This window comes from Serinus canaria, chromosome 3 (assembly GCF_022539315.1).
Source record: "Serinus canaria isolate serCan28SL12 chromosome 3, serCan2020, whole genome shotgun sequence".
Classification (NCBI taxonomy): domain Eukaryota; kingdom Metazoa; phylum Chordata; class Aves; order Passeriformes; family Fringillidae; genus Serinus; species Serinus canaria.
Window position 1 is genome coordinate 48,101,432 of NC_066316.1, and position 17,336 is coordinate 48,118,767.

The 17,336-nt window shown below is 38.9% G+C and overlaps 1 protein-coding gene across 3 annotated transcripts in view; it reads right to left on the reverse strand.

The window, feature by feature from the left end:
• GRM1 (glutamate metabotropic receptor 1) overlaps window positions 1–17,336 on the reverse strand; it is a 178,678-nt gene that overhangs the window by 48,753 nt on the left and 112,589 nt on the right. The gene's annotated exons all lie outside the window — the stretch shown is intronic.

Genomic DNA, 17,336 nt, shown 5'->3' on the forward strand with positions numbered 1-17,336 from the left:
GACTAGAACAACCAATTGTGGATCAGGGACACAGGTTTCCACTTGCTGTGGGCTGCCTCAATGACTTTGCTGTCTCTATGTGCAGGCTATAATGTGACCACCAATTATTTTTGGAAAAATTATCTGGAGGGAGCATATTTTCCAAGCCAAAAAGTGTACAGAAAAAACAAGGCTTTGCTTCATTCTCAATTAAAAAAAACTTGCAACTTTCATGAGAGAGAATTGATAGGCTGAAAAATTTCTCACAGACCATAATATGTGTTTCATTCAACCTACAATAAATGATCCCAACATGGTAAATTATTGTTTCATTTATGGTTTCTGTTCCCAGAAAACCAGTTACTATTTTGTTTTCAAAGAGAACAGGATATGTGCAATGGTTACCACTTTACTTCTCACTTTGGTGTCTATTTTTGCATCTGGGAAGCAAGTCCAAGAGGCAGATGAATACAGTGAAAGAGAGGAGAGGTCCCTTGCAGAGATCCCATACATGGAGGACAGAGCTATCAGAAAGGCACAAGATGAAAGAGGTAACTCAATTCCCATTGTATGTGAACTATTTGTCTAGATAGAGCTCTTCTATTTGTAAGGTAAGGCTGAGGAAGGATGTAGTATTGTTACATACATTAGGGAAAGATCTTTCCTTAACGTCCCCCTGAGCATCATGTTGCCACTCTATAGGAAGCAAAGCATTTCTCTATCTAGAACTGCAAGTTCCTCCCTCTTTTGGCAAGAGAGAAAGCAGAGCTTTCACAGGAGAAGCTAATAGGAAAGAATATCTTACAAAATGTGGGTTCTACACCAGATTTTGAAACATGCTGATAAACATTTGACATCTTACAGTACTCATGAAGCAATAAATGAAGTTCACGGGGCTTCAGACTTTGTTTTCAGGATGTCATTAAATCAGAAAGGTTTTGTTCCATTCTTCAAATGGTTTTTATTTCCCCAAGCAAAGAGATTAAATTCATGCAATTACATTTGATGTATTTTTCCCTGAAAAGCTAGGATACAATTACAGTTACCAGTTGAGACACCCTGCTATTTTCTTTCTGAGCATGGTAAAATCTGTGAGACTCTCAGATACTACTGCTTTGTTACATCTGGTGAATGTTGTTTTTTAATTGGGATTACTGTATTTCTATTCTTCTATACAAAGCTAGAGAGAAGAGAATAGAAACACCCATTTGAAGGCTGGGTGTTCAGCAAAAGCTCCTCAAAAATTTGCACTAGAATTCTCTAAGGCCTTAACAGGATGGTAATTGCAGCAGTATTTTTATGGAGGTTTCTTTTTTTATGGTTAGCAAAGTTATTGAAATCACTGATGAAACGTCTTCTCTTGAAATAAAGTTGATATTGAATTTAAAAGGATTTGGGGTTTTTAGATTTATTTTTTCCAGCATATCTTTTACAGATGTCTACTCCATGGGTAAAAGAAACCAGAATGTGATTTTAGCCATCAAGGTACAGCTTCCCCCTCATTTCAGATATCTAACACCTAAACCTTTGAAGATTAGAACCCATTTAATATATACTATACACCAACAATGTCTTCAATTTCCTTGCTGCTTTTGTGAGTATGCCACGTTATTCCCAGTGTTCTAAAAGAAGTTCCTCTTGTCTCTACCTGTGTGTCAGAAGGAGTGGGGAAAGATTTAATTAAATTTACTTTCTTGGGTCTCCATATCATGTTATGTAAGCACATTAGGGCTTAAGAGCTTAGTCTCAAAGACTCTGGAACAAGTCTGGCATACACAAATACAACAGAGCCACAGTGAAGATGAAACAGTGTGAGGAGAAATGACTGTACAAGCCGCTGACTCACTCATTAATCAGCTGTAGAGTGAGTGTCAGAATCTCTAAGCACAGGGCAGGAGAAAGGGGACCCAGCAGTGCTGCCAGCCCTATGCCAAGTCTGAAGTCACCACATGACTTGGGAGCAAAACAGAAGGAAGATCTAACTCCTCCTTCATTTCCCAGTCTGCAGACTTTGCTAAACAGATACAAGAACCTGCAGTTTGCTCCCTGCTCTGCTCTTCCTGCCTCTTCTCTTGGGCATTTGGACTCTCACACAACTATATGACTCCAGGAGGAGCAGCAAGTGACAATGCACATAGCTCATGCTTACACTGAGGGAGATGATGAAGATGTGTTCTAGTGTGCCTTTGTCCAGGAGAGCAGACAGTCTCCTTTCTGTGACCCAGAGAAGCCAAGCATGGGATGAGAAGACTGTCACCTTCCTAGGGCTGCCTGCAACCTCAGGTAAATGTGAGGCCTGGGCATGGCTGATGCCACAGGACAATGCAGGGCTGAGCAGACAGGGCACGTCTGGGTGAGATATTACGTATTCACAAGCACTTATAGCTGATGTGCAATGCTGCAGCCCCTGTCTGCCTTCAGGAGAGGCTGGAGGAAGGCTGGTGGCCTTTGCAGCAATTGCAGCATGGCTTTGTCAGAACTGCATGACTGGAGTGGGAGGCTGTGTTGGAGAAAAAAGTTGTTCTTGTTGTTCTTTTCTTCTTCTCCATAAATCCACATTTCCTGCTCTGTCTCTTGAGTTTAGCAGTGAAAGAAAGGACTTGAAGGGGAATATAATGCACCACCTGAGGGCCATGCTAACAGTACATCTGTCTGCATGTCAGGAGCCCCAGGAGAGCTCTGTCTCTCCCTGGCAGGGTGGAGCTTTCCAACACCACAGGTTTTGCATCCTACACAGATTGTTCATGTGTGTTTACAACTCCTGTCACTGAGAGCTGAAGAAACTGATCACAGAGTTGAAAAGTTGCAAGTATGTAAGCCCACAAAAGCAAGAGGTAAAGGAGAAAGAAACTAGGTACCAAGCAGAGAAATTCCACAAGTTCATGTACAGGGGGGCATGCTGTTAAATGCAGGTCTGGAGGAACCCACTTAGAGCAGATGGCTTGACAGAAGCTCATCAGCCTAATAAAGCTTCTCTAGGGGATGACATGACCTGAAGCCTCTGTGTTTCTTCCCTTTAGGATAAAATTCCTCATGAGAAATTTTACTTGCCAAAAATGTAGGATTTATGGCCCTGTGAGGATGATATGCTGAGATTCCTTCTTCTCTAAACAAGCCTGCAAGCTGGCATTTGAAACCCCTTCTGTACACATCCATTGCTATGGATTGTTAAAGGCTTGGCAGGACATTTTAACATTGCTTCCCTTGTTCCTAGCTTTCAGTGGAAGATCTTGATGAAATAGCTCTGCAGCGAGGATTGGTTTTTAATGAAATAGAAATTGAAGGATCTACAAAGTATAGCTCAGTGCAAGGTGAAAAAAACTCAGCCCACTTCAAAGAATAAAAAGAAACTTCATACTCGTGATATTTGTGTGTGCACTTCAATGAAATCGGCTCGAGAAGTGCAATTCACAGAATGTTCAACAGTGAAGACAGATAACAAAAACCTGCCAAAAATGCTAAGTTTTGAAGCTACTGTTTGCCTCATTTTGGCTATTATCTTAATTCCTGTTCTTTGGAACTAATACACTGGGAAACAACAAAAGAAAATAACTGCCTTTGTTTAAAATAAATCACTTTATGAATTTTATTTATGAAGTAAACATCAATACAAATGGTTTGAAAAGAAGCATGACTTTGTATTGATGCATCATCATTTTCATGGCTGCAGTCATGTGCCAAACCAGAAGTACATTTAAAATGCCATAATGAAATAAAGTTATGGACCTTCATTTTTATGCACACTCTAATAAAAATGTTTGGAATCAACTCCATCACGGAGCAAGCAAGCTGCAAAAATATTTCATCTACTTGCAGATGATAAAAATAATCAATATTCAGCCATTCTAGCTTATGGAAGTTCATCCCTGATTAAAATACTGTGATCACATATTGGAAGGCTCATGGAACTGACCAGGAAATTGCATGGAAATACAGTGGCTTATTATGTCAAATACTTAAACATGATACTCAAGGCTTTAAAATGGAAATCAATAAAATATTGATCCTGAACTTGGGAATCCATCAAGTCAGAAGCAGTTTAGGCTTAAAAGAAATCTAAACTAATTCAGATAGTTAGGACATAACATTAAATTACATATTCATTCAAAAAAAAAAAAAAGCATAGAAGAGAATGTGAGGTGATTCCAACATCCGTTTCTTTTTTTTTTTTTTTTGAAGCAGAAAGCAATTATATGAGAGCTTGACAAATAATTATTATGATTAATTTTTTTTCCTCAAATGTGTACAGGACTGTGTACAGTCTGCCTGCAAAATGACCACAATATGTTCTTTTACTTATTTGAAATTATTATTCACTTTCTGCAGCAACATATTATTTCTCAGTTCCTATTTTAATTAGAAATTAATATTTCATACTATAATCAGGAATAAAATATGCCAGATGATATTTTTCTTTGATTGAATGGTTTGTATATGTAATCAACAAAGACACTGATTTCAAATCCTAATATAGCATTTGAAATCCATCTTATTATTTCATTAGCTGACTAAAATTTAATGCCAACAGAGGTTGAAAGGTCAGGCTCAGCCTCTGCATTTAAAGGACATAGGCAGCTGCACAGTTATTTTAATGGAAGATTCACAAGCAGTGGGAATGGAATGGAATGGAATGGAATGGAATGGAATGGAATGGAATGGAATGGAATGGAATGGAATGGCTTTTCATCTGTCTCAGACTGTTCAGAGGCTGTATCCTCATCTGGTGTCATGGGGTTTGTTGGGCAGTTATTTTGGGGTGATGGTGGTGTTCTTATTTTCTCTTATTTTCTCCTGTCCCCTTTCTTGGGAATACAAAACCAGAGGATTTAATTTGTTGCAGTTACTGTGTCTCACACAGCTACCTCTGTCAGTTAGAGTTCAACAATAAACTATCTCTGAGCCTCTCTCAAACTCTGCAGTGTCCCACAAGTGTCCATGCTCCCAAGGCCTCAGGCACTAATTTAATCCTAATATTATTTAATGTAGTTATTATCACAGAGACCTTGGATCTGCCTTTGACTCTTGCTTTTTTTCACAGCCTTCTCCCAGTGCCATGTGGATCCTGACCAATATTCTGTAAGAACAGGATTCCACAGAGACCATTTTCTACATGACCTGAACTCCTGGGGAGAAACAATAAAAAAGAAAGAAATCCCAATCTTGAGTCTTCCCTCTCCCATAGGTAGCTGTGTAACCTTGCTGCCTTATTTGCATGCTCAATTAAAGACATATTTAGAACTACTATTCTTAACAGATCAGTTATTTGGAACAAGCCTAGCAGATAATAAGTTGCTGCTACTCTTACATGAGACAGAAATGAACACATTTAAATTCAAATTCATTTACAAATGTAAAAGAATGCATACAGATTTTTATGCTATTTGGCTAGTTTTAATCACGTTGTCACTCTTAATAAAAAGAAAAAAAAAGTTGAGTTGGATACCCTTGTAGATGTTCCATTGTAACACACTACAATAGAAAAATAGAAAGTTCAGGAAATAGGACTGATTATATTTCAGATATCATGCTTTTTATATGAAGCCTGAGACCTTATCTGAAAAAAAGAGATGGAACTCAGAAATTGTACTGCAGCTTTCAGAACATTATCCACCATACAATACTTAAAATAGGAACCTGAATACATATTCAGGGACCTAATTAATTGACTTGATTAATGCCTGAACTTCTCTAGCTGCTGTTGACTTTCATAGAAATTATGGGAGATCAGTACCCTTAAAAATCAGGCCAATTCATCTAGGTCTCAGAACATGCACTTGAGGAGCCTAATTTTGAGCATCTTCATCATAAAATGCTGGTTCAGAGTTGAAAATATGCAACTTTCATATTAACCACAGAATGTATTACCCCCAAATGGGGCAAAGGAATTTCCAAGAGATTTATTCTCAGTATATGTTAAATATATGGCACCAGCACAAAACCCAAAACAAAAGTCAGGGGCTTTAGATTGGAAAGTGGAAAAATATGATGATTGTAATAAAATACACATATTACTCTGTTCTCCTATGTGGCATGGAGACAGAAAATGGAACAAATCACAAACTCTCTTCCCTCCATTGATCTAGATTTGTAAATGTCTAAGTAGTGACAGTTGTTGTCAGTGTACAGGCATGAGATTATGAGGATTTCAAAAGTGTGAGTCAAAATCTCATTATAATAGACCAAGTACTCCCCTTATGGTAGGACACAAACTAGCTGGCATAGCTGGTTTTTTCCTATCTTAAATTCCAGTGGTTCTGCATGAGTACAAAGAGCAGCCAGGAAAGAGATCCACTATTTACTGTGCTTTAAATCTCTACTGGTTTTAGAAGGGCTTCAGAATTCTTGTCTGTACTACCCATCAGCCAGTACTACTGTTTTTTCTTTCTTTAAATGTTTTTTTATTATTATTCTAAGAGTACAAACCTTCTTCCTCACTTCTGTTCTTAATGCTAAGGTGCTATTAAAACCACCAGCATTGGCTGTCAGAATACAAATCAACACGAACCCCAATGTGCCTTACTTCTGCAGAAATACAGCTCACTCTAAATTTCTCTTTTGCCAAGTTTGCTGCTGGTTTTGGGGTTTGTTTTATTTTTAATGGTCCGTATCCTCACACAAAACAGCCTCTGTGTGAAGTGCTGGCTTCCTGGATCCACATGGATATCCAATGAGTAAGGCTCAGGCTACACAGCAGTCCTGCAAACATGCAGCCTCTTACAGAAAAACCCCTGGCTCCCCAGGACCAAAGCCAGATGATGCAGCTGCTCTGGAGCTGCAAAGTGGTCTTGGCCACCCTAACTAGCTTGGCTATGTTATAAATTAGCAGAGTACACTCACAGTTTTTGGTGAAATTAAACATTGTTTTGAAATGATTCTTAGGAGCACCCACGGGTTCCCTTTAATCCTTGCAATATGCGATCATTTAATCACAAATACACAGATCACAAAGACCCTTTTTTTTTTTTCCCTCACCTGGACACCTGCCCAGGGCTGTGTTCAGTAACACAGAAATGATCTTTCTTAAAGCTAAGCTAAGATTAAGAATTTCTAAACGTCTGCACAAGGATAATGCATCAATGCCTAGCAGCAAAGAGCTAAGCAAATCAGAAGATAAAATAAATGGCCCTAATCCGTAGTTACATGTCAAATTCAACAGAAAAACAGAAACAGAATTCTTTCTGATCTGAAAGAATTTTAAAGCATCCATTTTAGCCCACCTCTTGTTTTCCTGGGTGTAGCAAAATGTGACAATGCAGAAAACACTAAGTACTTGAGATCTCACAAGAAAAGAGGCCCTGTGGTATGAATTTTTAGACAAAATAAGCCTAGAAAAAGCAGCAGACTGAGCTGGCCTCTGCAGAATGTAGACAGTTCACTGCCTAGCATGATGTGTACAGTGCTACTGCTTTGAAGGAAGCAGCCCTGCTATTTCATTCCTATAGAGCTGAGCTTGAATCCAGCGCTAAATGGAAGCTTTGAACTTCTGGGTTCCTCCAAAGCTCCTTTCTACTGGATGAATCTCAAAAATCTCAGCTGGAGGAAACATTTTGAAGTCATCTGGTCTAGTGCCTTGCTGTGCTACAGTGGCTCAGCCAGCAACACAGTGTCAAGGCAGTTTCTTATAATTTTTCCCTAACTCTCTCCACACAAGCAGACTTCTGCACTTCCCCAGACATCCCAGAATAAATGGGAAAACAGAGATTTATTCTAGCAGCACTACTTTTTAGACCACACACCTTCCATCAGATTATTCTCCCTGTGGATACCAATGCAGCATATTCTGAATAGGAAATTCTGTGATTTTAATGGTTTAGGTTTTACCACTCAGGCTCATAATTTATTGTTCTGTGTGCCACTGCTTGCCCACAATCTTTTAAGAGGAACCCATTTATTTTAAGAACGCTACTGGCTGTTTTTCAGAAAATATCCTTGTGTGCAAAGAGTCTCTCTAGTCTGCAGCTAGACAGGTGTGAGTACGTGGGACTGTGCCTACGTGTGCTAGCCTCCACTGCTTCTCCTTTGCACCTGGATTTATGGGGGAACACTGCCAGTAATGACAACCTGTAAAATTGCAAGCTGAGTTTAAAACTTTTCACCTACAAGTAAATGAGGAAATGGAAGATACCATCCAATAAAAGACATAGGGGTCTGACAGAAAGCAGTTTGCTTTGTGTTCAGATCAGTTACTTGTGTTATTTCATCTGACTTCCTGGTTTGATTAAATGTTTATATCTCTGCTAATTGTTCTGATGCACAACCTGCACAAACAATTGATTTCTAGGAACAAGTCAATTTTTGTTTTAATTGTGTGCTTTTGTCCTCACTGTGCTCCTGATAAAAGTTTAAATCATCTGTGGCAATCTGAGCAGGCAGGAGGGGCCCTGTCTTTCTCTAGGCTTAGGAGACAGGAACCTGAAGGAGTCACAAGAGAGCATGATTCAGGTGTCCTCATCCTTAGTAGCACCATCAGCTTATCCATGTAATGGAGAAGGGTCAATGTCACAAGCCTACCTGAGGACTTTTTAATCCCAGAAATGCAAGCTCTTACTGTTAAAATCCAGAATGGAAAATGTAGATGTAAATTCAGAAAACTTTTGTCATATGCTGCTGTAACATGCATGGTTCTGTAAAATGTCTTCTATGCTGTTTACAAAGGCCCATGTATATTGCTCCTCTCCTTTATTTAATGATTATGTCATTACTGTGTTATGGGTCCCAAAATAAGAAAGCTATTTATTTTTATTGTATACTTATAGACAGCCTGGTTTAAAAGTATTTTTGGAAATAAAAAAATATAAGATAAATATAATTGCTTTTTTCTAAACATGGACACAAAAAGCTAGAACCAAATGAAAAAAAAACTGGCCATTATATCTTTTCCAAATTATTCAAATGATTCATCACAGCTAAGCACATTATCAATTGTCCTCATCTTTAAGCCTTAAAAGCTGCCTGTAACATTGGGAAATAAAATGGAACTACAACTCTCCTGCCTTATCTGCTGTAAAAAAGACTTGACTCAGAAAGGTAGTAACTAGAATATCTTCAGACAAGTTGTCCCCAGTAGGCTTTGTTCTGGGTGCCAATGAAGTTGTGATCAGTTTTGATCACTCCTGGGATCACTAGGATCCTCTGCCTCATACTGAGGAAAAAGAGTGTGATACAGGACGTAAACATGTAATGAGAATGCAAAGCAGAGGTGAGCATGGACAAGCCACAAGATACTTAATGTAAAATATATTTTGAAGAAATTATGGCTTGTCAATAACTCGATTCCTTCTTCAAGAGCTTAAAAATATGTCTCCTAGACACCACAAAGGTGATTTACCAGCAGCAGGGGCTGACTTGGCAGAGTGCACACCAGGCTGTTGTCTTATAATTACTTTTTCTGAGTAATTATAGTGGCAGTAATTTCTACTGTAGGTGCTTCTGCTGATGAAAAATCTCATGGGACAGGTGCTCCATGGAGGAGCCCAGCAGATTTTGAGAGAAAAAGAATGTTCTCAGAGAAACACCTGCACACTTGTCTGACACAGCAGGATGAGCCCTAAAAATGTCTGCTGGATTTAATTTGTGCAACTCTGGAAACTCAGATCAGCTCTCACTGGAAATACATTCACTCCTTCAGAAAAGTATAGAAAAATCAAGCAGACATCTGAAATGCATTGTCCACTGAGATGAGAAAAAGAGAACCCACGTCATCTCATATAGATTTATTAGAAGTAAGGTGGTATTAAGAAAAAGTTCTTGAAAGAGAAGTTCTGAACTCCATTACTGGTGGCCTGGATGTAATCTGAGAGATGCATTGGCCAAATACAATGGTGTCTCAGGCTGGAAACAGGCAGCCATCAGTCTTCTGTCTTCCCATCTGCTGCAATAAATGCAGTCAAGGAGAACTTCACAAACAAAAACAGAAAAACAAACATGACAGGCATGAGTAGAGGCCCTGTAGATCTTTTAAGATGTTATTATCCTTTTCCTTGTTTCAGCCAAAATCATTGGGAGGGGCTGTAGGCAAGAATGTAATGTTGTTTGAGTTCATCTTACATCATTGCCAAGGTGAGGGAAAGGGATTTTCTGAATGTTCCCCTCCTGTGGGAGAAAAGCTGGTGTGGTGGGGAAGAGTTAGTTGGTATTTGTTGTAGTTTTTCATGTAAATCATCTTTTTGTTCCTTTGTCTTATTCCATCCATTGTTACTATTGTTCTGCTGTTGTTCACTTTCTTATTTCATTTTTGTTTCCAGTATTTTTTCTTACCTTAACCCATGACTTTCACTTTTTGTGCCCTCTAATCCTCAACTCCATTCCTGGGCCAGGAAGGGGAAGGGGTGAGTAAGCGAGTGCCATCTGGTTTGGGAGAGTCTTGGTGGGGGCACTGAACTGGGGAGTACAATTTTTAAACCACAGATATCCTATGTCAAAAGAAAACCCAAAACTTTTCACTAAAATTATAAGAACTGTGTGTCTGTATGGGATAAAACTAGTTACTTTTTAATGAGTGGGTGATAACAGTGGCAAACACTTAGGGATGCTTTCCAGAGAAATCTTAACTAGAGGCTAACAACCCCACCTGACTTAGGAACCAATTGTTGAAATGATTGGATAATATTCCACAGATATAAACACACTATTTGATCCAGTATGTTAATGTAACACTGCACTGCTTTTCATATTGCTGTGTGGGTCACTAATACCTAAACCACCTCTGCCCTGGGCTCCACATCTCTTTCAGATTGTGGCCATACCAAATGTAACCCAAGGTCTTTACAGTCACAAAATAATCTATATTCACTGACATTTTCATCTCAAGAAGTATGACTCTGTTTTATTCATACCAAAGCATAAATGACTCTTCTGGAATATCTAGCCTTCTTCCCAAACTTCTTCTGCTATCATTATGTTCTGCTCATGATTTATTATGTTATGGCAATTTGAGGTAGTCTTTCAGAACTGCCCAGGTGTGGTGAAAGCTTATGTCTGCTACAAAAATGAGATGGGAAAAGATACACCTTCTTAAGAGTAAATTTGACATAAGAATAGGGTGGACAAACAGATCCTTGGCAGGAGTGATGGCAAGCAGCATTCTATACGCAGGATGGTAACACCAGCACAACCAGTGACTGAGGCATGTGATTGTCTAACCACTACCACCATCCTTTACTTGGCATGTATAAGGCTGCAGCTGGAACACTTCATATGATTTATGAATCCCTAATGCAGAAAGACACGGATAACCTGGAGTACCTGCAGCTGAGGGCCATCAGGATGATCTGGAGCTGCAATCCTTGCCTTTGAGGGCAGACTGAAGGGCCTGGGGTTGCTCAGCCTGAAGAAGAGATGGCTGCAGGGGAACCTTACAACAGCACCTCATGCCTATTGGGGTAGTTACGAAGAAGAGAGGGGCAGGTTTTCCATAGTGAGGTCAGGTGGAAGAATAAGAGATGATAAGCATATCTTGAAACAAGAGAGATTTAGACCCTCTCTTTAGATATGAGGCCAAACTTTTTCCCATTCAAGTAGTGGAACAGGTTGCCCAGACACACTGTGACACCTTGGAGGTTTTCGAGGCCTGATCAACCTGGTCTGAACTGCTGACTTACCATGCTTTGACAGGGAGTTGGACTACAGTCTTCCTGAGCTACCTTCTAGACTGAGTGATCCTGTGATCCTTGTGACTCTGGATGCACTCAGACTGATTGCTTGCAGTTCTCTTGGGTCAAGACAAGAATTAGCAGATAAAGAAATCCTTACGGCATGACCAAAGTATGAGTAAGCATCCTAAAGGGAGCTTGGACTATGACTTTCTTTGGAACAAAAAATATCTACATTTCTTGTTCTTATCTGCAACAAATACATTCACTGACAAATAACCCTTTGTCACAAAGATCAATTGAATCGATGAATGAATCATGAATTGCCCACTTTGTTCCACTTTGCTCTATTGAAAAATGTTTGTGCTGATTGCGTGCCAATGTATTTTGTTGTCCCAGCAGATGAACTGCTGTGAGCATAATCTGTTATTTGCATCAGTTCCATTACCAATTTCATAACAGTCTCTAGTGGTGCAGAGGAGGACTCAGCCCACCTGGTTTACATAAACTCCAGCCATTGTATTATCTGCCAGGAGGAGAATAAGACATTTTGTAAAAGAGCTTTTAGGCATCCCTACGAGAGTTTGCACTGCACTGAGTTTTACATCATTTCTGAGTGAGTGTGACTTACATTTTATAATTTTGATCTATGTGGGCTCACCGCATGCAACAGAGAAAGATCAGACAGTGTATTTTTGCATGGGAAAAAAAAAATAAGACTTTCATTTGGGCTATCAGATCGGGGAAAACATCCTACAAGACTGTTGGAAAAATATCTGAACTCTGTTGACTGACATACACAGTCTATCATCTAACCTTGTTGTCAGTGAACAATTTCCAAAATGCAGAAAAGACTGAGTTTTCTGATGAACTGAGATAAGTAGGGACTGTTCTTTGGGGCAGTGCCTGAGGCTGTGTGCTAGAGGAACTTTCTGTCAGGTCCATCCTGAGCTACTGTCTTAGTACCTCAAATTCAGAAACAGCCTTTTTTGTTACAGTTAAAACACTCTGTTCTGTTCTGACTTTTTATCTGAAGGGCATGAAGAATGGTGTGAATTTCTGAATTCTGCTGGGTGTCAGGGGTCCATGCTGAGTTGTAAGACACGTTTTGTTTCCTACAGACTGTAGCAACTACATGGGATACATTACAAGTACCTTATTGGCACAGACAATTTAGGAACAACTTTCTACTGGAAGTGGTTTTGGCCTGCTAGATATCCAGGAAACTCTAGGAGAATATCCATATTCAATACCCATCCTAAATGTCTGCTTTCTTCTGTGGTACATTGACTTCAGCTGGCTGGCAGGTGCTGACCAAGACATTTTCTCACTCCTCCTCAGTGGGACGGGGGAGAAAAATATCTATAAAATAAAAATTAAAACCCCATGGGTCAAGATAAAGGTAGATTTAAAAAAACCGAAGGCCATGTATGGAAGAAAAGGAGAATGTATTCTCTGACATCTCTGTCAGCAGATGATGTCCAGTTTCTTTTGGGGAAATAAGGCCTCAGTGTGTTGCTTTGCAAGACAAATTCCTTAATAATAAACACTCTCCCACCTTCTCATCCTTTCTCTCATCCTTTATTGCTGACCATGACATCATATGGTGTGGAAATTTTAGTCAGTTTGGGTCAACTGGTTTTGCCCCCTCCTGCTGTCTTGCTCACTCCCAGCCTACCAGACTTTGAGAGTGGGGGTATGGGGTGGGTGAGAACTTCAATGCTGTTTAAACACTGCTCAGCAGTGCCCTAAAAAACTGCTGTGTTACCAACACTCTTCTAGCTACCAGTACAAAGTACAGCACTATGAGGGCTGCTGTGGCTGCTTCAGCCAAACTCAGCCAGATCAAATACATCTACATGTAATAAAATTTCTATATTTGAATCCTAGTGAGGAAGAATATTTCCTAGAGCAGCTGGAGAATGAGGGAAGGAGAGAGGGACAGGGAAAGGCATTCTGTTTCAAGAGGCACTTGGCTAAAACATTGCAAAGAATGAGTCAAAAAGAGCTCCCACTCATTTGGCTGCCACCCAAAGGGGAAAAGTAAGTTGTTTAATTTTTGCAAAAAGGGATGATCTAAATGAGCAGTAACTGCAACAGTCTTGATGGATTTCTTCTCTTCCCAAGAATTTTTTGCTACTACTACTTAGTTCTAGTAATCCAGATGAGCTATTGTGAAATTGTGGCAAACTGTTAGGCATCCTACAGCCTTCATGGAGTAGAGCACGCTTGGACTTACTTCCTTCCAATAGTGCTTAGAGCAAATAAACTTTTATTTTTCCCCAAAATATGCATGTACATTCAGGGCTCAGTGTAATATGAGAATTTGTGAAGGACAACATCAGTCTTCTCAGAGACTGAATGAGGGAATTCCAGCAGTAATTCCTGTCATCAGAGAAGGGAGATTTCTAGGAACTAGCTTTCCCTTGCTTTGTAGTGAGTATACAATCCTGAGCTAATGCTGACTCAACAGTAACAGGGTGTGAGAAATTACAGATGCAGCAGCTGTAATTGCTTGAAGAGAAGTCCTTGCCTATCCATGAATGATAAAAATTGAACCTCACATACCAGTGGCAATTCTGAATAAATTACTCAGTAAACTGATTAGATTGTATGTGAGTAAATTATAATGGGCAGGCAGTAACTAAAAATTCTCAACAGGTACAAACTTTGTTAATTATCTTCTTTTCAAAACATAGATAGGTTGAAATATTGTGAACATATTTTAATAAGGTATTCAAAGAACAACAATGTATTTTCTTTTTTTTTTTTCTTGCTTCTGTCTGCTCCTAGGAAACCCTTTGCTGTGTAAATACAATTACACTGTGCTTGCCTATCACAAGAACTTTTATACATGGTTCTATTTTTCATGATATAGTTTCCTGAGACGTTAGCTCTCTAGACATGGAAAACAAACTTGAGCAGTATTGCCTTCGATAATTGCTGTCAGTGTTAAAGCATGGGTGTGATTTGTTCTCAGTAAGGACTAACAGAGCACTTCTGTAATACAAATGAGGTCATGACCCAGAGATAGTCACAACACCTGTTAATAATGTGCATGGTCTCCTGGGACCACAGGGGACTCAGCTTTTTCCATGATGCATGGCCCTACATGCATTTCCATAGGAATATTGAGGTAGGAGAAAAAGCTCTTAGACATACTGGAAATAAGGTGCTAGTAGTGGTTACTGATTAGTTTCCTAGGGTCATATCGGAGTGGCAGCAGTACTTAAATTTGTAGTTAAAAGTCACAAAAAGTCACATCATCTATTGGCACTTTCAATGGGTTTCAAATATTAGTGCTTGTTGTTTATTGAGCATCATGGATTTTCTCCTTCAAATTTGTGTACAGAGATACTTTGTGAAGGAGGGGAGAGGCAAGAGACTCCTTTTTTTAACAGAGAGTTTGTGAAAAGTCCTGCCTCCAAATCTGTGAGAGATGAAGAAGGCGGTTTCTTGGCACTGTCATACCAGACCTCCTTGGAGAGAGTGTCTCCACCAAACAGCTTCAAAGCTGCTAGGATTTAAAGTGACATTCTTAACCTTCCAGAAATGTCAGATAAAGATATGTTCACAGAAAGCTTTGGTGGTGCCAGACAGTCAGCAGTCAGATCTGTGTAGTTAAGTAAAAATAAGTATTGTATTGCCCACAGATTTGCTGGGACATGGAGATCTCTTGATTCTGTAGGTATGTCATTGGGAAAGATACCTTGTGAAGCTTCCTTTTGGGACATTTATGGATTTTTTTAATTGTGTGTGATAAGCCTGAGGGTTACCACCAAATTTAAGAGCTGATTGCTTTTCAGCAAAGCCTAAGCATCACATATTTTGAGGTTTCATGCAAAAATTGACAGCCTTCTAGAGGAGGGAAAGATGTCTGATGCCTGACTTGACACTATTAACTGTCAGAGTCTACCAATGTAGATAAATGATTTTGTGTTTCACAAGTATTATCTAGAATTTAGTGGTCCCTGACACCTTGAGAACCCAGAACACTGTGCAGGCATGTGATGATACCTCTTCAGAGCTCCTCCAACGTCCAGTGATTTCAAACCTGGGATATCCTGAAAAGCTTGGGGTAAGATATTTTCTTAATAAAATAACATCTACTACTTTTCTTCCATGATTTTCGTAACTTTTTTTTTTTCTTAAGTACAATTTTAGTCTACAGCAATCACTGTCTGAAACCACCTTAGCATTCTCTGCAGAAATACCCCACGTTGGCCATTTTGAAGTCACCACTTCACCATGTGTGGAGTTCCCTTGCCTTTGATCCACCAGATAAAAGGTGAGTGTGACAGCTCAGAACCAAGTTTTTAGTTTCCTAACCAAAGAGAGGCTGGATAACAAACTACCCATGTTTATAACAGCTGCTGAGATGTCTTGAAATTGAACCTTTGCTCATCAGCATGAAATTTATTTGTGTAAATGGAATGAACAAAACCATGCAATTTTAAGTTTCTTTTCTTACAAAAGAAGGCTGTGCATTTTCACTGTGCATAAATCACACAACTCTCCTTAGCAATTTTTGCCCCTGTTGGCCTATATCAACTTCTTTGTCTGAGTTGAAGCATTTCTAAAGCAGACTAAATATTTACATGAAAAACATTTTGGTAAAGTCTAAAATTAGTAACTCATTTGAGGAAAAATTATCAGTATAAACTAAATATGGATTTAGCCTGTCTGGCCTGCTATTAGTCCCTCAGCACCCAGACAGGCCAGCCTGGCTGCCAGTCAGTACATCAGGCCAGTTTAATGTCAGTGACAGTATTTGGTGATGTGCCTCAATGGTGAATAGGAAAACAGGGGAGAAACAAAAGGTACTGTGGAAGTCCTTATTAGGAAGTATTACTGATGGAAAAAGGAAGATCTAGAAAATATGGGAATGCAGCTCAGAGAGCATGAGAAGACCAACTGAGATTACTACTAGGGAATACAGGAGGTCAAAATGTAAAGAATATAAAAGAAATGGATGAAAGTAAGGCTTCATTGGTTTTGTTTCTAAGGAAATAACTTCCTTACTATCAAGTATACATTTTTGACTACAAATTAAATATTTGCAAACTACAAACTAAATATTTGCAAAAATCATTCAGGAAATATTCCATAGAAATGTAATTATCTCTCATTTAATTTACTATATATTTAATCTTAATGAAATATTTTAGTTAATTTTCTCATATTCTGAATGGAAGAGAAAAGTTGTCTATGCAGAGGTACACTTCACTTGCTATGATGTAAGAGTTACTTCCATGTGTACTTCCATGTTTTTTATGTGAATGCTATATAGTAGAAACAAACTGTATATGTTTTAATAGGTTAAGAAAAAAAAAATAAGGTAAAGCAGATGACTGGCCAAATTTAAAATTCATCAATTTTCCTTAAAATTGGTTTTCTGATGTAATATTGTTTGTGAATTTCCTGATTCCTCAGTTATCAGAAAAGCTGGCTTTGAGGAAAGAAAGTGTAAATTTGTTCATATTTTTGTTGAAATTTCATGTGTCTGTTTTTCACAAACCATATTACAAACTTGGGCACTCAGCATAGCCCTAGAACATAAAATGGTAGCAAGTCACTCTATAACAGAGCAGAACAAAATTGAGAGAAGGCTGTGCAACAAGCACCAGATATACTCCCAGAGAGCTGGGATAATTATCTGTACAATTTGAGGTCACCAACTTTCTTTTCATAAAATAAACATAAAAACCCCAACAACAAACATTTAACTAAAAACCAATTAATCAACCAACCAAACAAAAACCTAAC